This window comes from Scaptodrosophila lebanonensis, unplaced genomic scaffold, assembly GCF_003285725.1.
Source record: "Scaptodrosophila lebanonensis strain 11010-0011.00,11010-0021.00 unplaced genomic scaffold, SlebRS2 tig00000053-arrow-pilon, whole genome shotgun sequence".
Lineage (NCBI taxonomy): Eukaryota > Metazoa > Arthropoda > Insecta > Diptera > Drosophilidae > Scaptodrosophila > Scaptodrosophila lebanonensis.
This window is the reverse complement of record NW_022060548.1, coordinates 8,563,713-8,567,232: the sequence shown is the minus strand read 5'-3', so window position 1 is coordinate 8,567,232 and position 3,520 is coordinate 8,563,713.

The window sequence follows — 3,520 nt, the reverse complement described above, 5'->3', positions numbered from 1 at the left end:
GGTGTTGACATATAAGACAACTTATTGATTGCCGGCACAACTCTTTGATTAGAGAGGTAATTGCATGGGCTGGGGAAAAGTTTGTGGTTTCTTTGAGTAAATGAACTAAATAAGTTGTGCGAAATTGCAATCAGTCTGTGTCTGAAACTAATACAGACGCACCTCAATGAAGTCTACTAAGTATTCATGTTTATTCAGGCAAATAAAACAGTTGATAGTTTATCTAGAATCTTAGAACAGAATATCATTACACAAGTGAAATGAAATCAAAGAAATGAAATCAATAAAAAACTCCCCACCTCAAGCATCTAGAAATTGCGTTTGTGAATTTTTAAAGCACCTATTAAGCAAATAATTGCAGCAATTAAGAATGCAGAGTAATTATTACTGTTGAAAGGCTTAGCCGATACAATATCTGAGTGATCAAAAATTTAATATATTTCAAGTGGCTTCGATAATCCTCTTCAATGCAAAAATGTGAAAAGATTGAAAAAAAAAAAATACATTATGAATGAATTCCTACAAATTAACGAGTGGAACGTTAAGGTCGAACTCGTGAATACCCTGCAATAACTAATCATATTTCACAAATAAAGTAAACTTTGTTACATCAATTATTCCTATGGCAGCTATATGATTTTTTAGAGAGGACATAGAGAAAATGCAAAAATACCAATTTCATTAAACATATGTTTATAAGTTTGATTTCTGCACCGATCGTTTCTATTTCAACTATATGATAAAGTGCACCAATTCTTATGAAATTATAGAGTACTGTAGAAAACCCAGAAATGCAAGCTATGATTTGATTTTAAGATTTCTGTATAAGCCAAATAGTTATCCTTGCAGGAGTGATTTTCTACCAAATGATTCGATGCCAGCTAGATAAAATTATGAGGCTATATATGGTTTGTAATAACCGTGCTGTGCATATGGATAAGACAAGTCTATATATCAACTATAATGTCCACAGCTTTTTTAGTTTATAAGCTCTGGCGGTTCATACAGTCGAACAGAGGGACAAACAGATGCATGAAGAAATTGACTTGAATTTGAAATTAATATAAATAGCGAACGAAGGATAACAAATTTTCAATGAATAATAAATTCAAAAAAATACAACATAATATTCCACGAAACATTTCCATAAAACCGTGCACTTTATACAAATGAATGGGAACTAAATAGCAGAGAGAAAGAATAGCAACTTAAATGATGTTGAAAATGTAACCCAAATTCGGGTAAATATTTAGTTTTATTTACTTTTCAACACTTCTAGTAACCTCTCGGACTCATTTTGTAGCAAACAAAAAAATTTGAAAAAGGAAGCAGAAAGCATGAAAACAAAACGGCGTGCATGCATGTTGGGACCGACAATTGCGAGACTGGCGCCAACAAAATACAGCCACGCACACATACCTACACACACACACACATATACTTATATGTTAGCCGAAAGTGGCGAAATGTATGCTATGCTTTTCGAGCAAACTTTGCATAGCTGGCCTTTATTTCGGGCAACAAATGGGCGCGGTAAATGAAAACGTGCAATTATATAATTTATTTGCAATTTGTGCCTGATTTCGTTTTAATTTGAAAATTGGCTGCGGGACTACGCCGTGAATTGTTGATTCTATTTTCTAATTGGGCTTAAAGGAGCAATTGCGGCTGAAGAAACCATTATTGTGGCTGCGCCTAAGGCCGCCATTTAAATGGTTGTGGATAATGGCGTGAAAAGAGTTTATGCGCGTGTTTTTTTTTTTTTTGAAAGGAAATTGAATGCTTATCGCTGATTTAATGGCATCAAAAAATGCGATAAAAGTGAAATAAAACGATGCTATCACTCGATAGTAAATACCAAAGTACTTTAAATCAACACAGTTAAATAAATTGCATAAATCACTCACTTGAATTCGCCCTCAATGGCTTTAATTTTATGCATTAAATGAAAACTTTTTTCATTTGTCAATTTCACTTAACATTTTGTTTTCTCACCATCTCCTGTCCTTGAGCTTCTCGAAAGCGCACTCCAAGCATTTTCCTTTTATATAGTATTTAAAACGCAAAGCGACAAATCAGTTGGAAAAATTAGTTCTTTGTTATCTTAGACATGTTTGCAGGGACAGCTCGAGAGGGTGAAGCGTGAAAAACAAAGCTTGCAGGCATTTTGCAGCTACCGTTTTAATTATCGGAGGGAAAACTTTTTCATTGTTCACTCGACAACGTCGATTCTCCTACTCGTACATCAAACGGGCACTAAATCTTAATAAGGTATAGAAAAAACAGACTAAAGTTTTCACTGAAAATCCGCCAAAGTTTTAAGCATTCATTATTTTTACTTTGCATTTTAAGCTTTCAAAATAATATACTGTTCGGTCATGCAGAATTTGCATGTTGGTCTCATGACGTAGTTGATAACTGCATTTAATGTGTTTTGACTTGAAATTTGCCAAGTTTTTGTGTGGAAAAGTTCAACAACAACAGCTCAGCCACAAAATTGAGGTTTCTGCAGCAGTTACCCAAATGAAAACTGAAAATGAAAATTTCTTCAATTAGATAAACGAGTACTTGTTGTTATTCTTGCCCCAGTGGCTTGGTCGTGGGCCATTCAAATGTTGGTTGCTTAAACCAACAAAAATATTTAATACAAAAATGTGCAGACTACTTATTATGTGAGGGCTGAGAAATGTTGAAGTACTGCCTGGAGGGTAAAAATATACCCTTTTCGGTTTGTGATAAATATATTAAAGCAAGGAAGTATATCCGAAGTATATAAAGTAAGTATATATATATTTCTAATCAGCATGACGAAACAAATTGTCCGTCTACTGGTATGACTGACTAACCTCCTTATCTCTATTGCCTTTTGCATAAAGAAATCTATTTGCCAATACAAATTTATTGAAATTAAAATGGCTCTATAATTTTCTTTTACAAAAAATATGAGTTATTTTGAAAAAGTTACGAATAATTGTAAAACCAAAGAACTTTTAAAGCAATCAATTGAAATATTAATGGAAACAGAAATAGAAAAGTTGCTTTCAATTCAGATTATAATACGAACTTATAAATATATGAAAAAGTTGATGCAAAAATCATTGTAAAATGTTACTTTTTAATTCTCGGATTACAATTAACTGAGCAACAATGTAATTAATTTTTAGGGTGGGAGACTTATGCTTAGGTTTTTTTTATCATTAAACACAAACGTTAGTTTCATTTTATTTTATTTAAACTTGAATTCTGTATCCGAATAACTTAGATTTTGTTTTGTGTTCTACAAGAAATAATTATAAATTAACTGCATTCAATTTTTTTTGGGGCTACTACAGTATTTTTATTATCAATTCAGGTCTACATTAAATATAAGTTTGACATATCTCTCTAGTCTCCCAGTCTCTTGTATTCAGACCGACTAGATCAACTACTAACCACCTACAGATTTGGGTCTGTCTTAATTCCATTTGGATGTTCAAATCATAAAAGCATTATCAAAGTATTTTCAACTTTAAGTATAGAT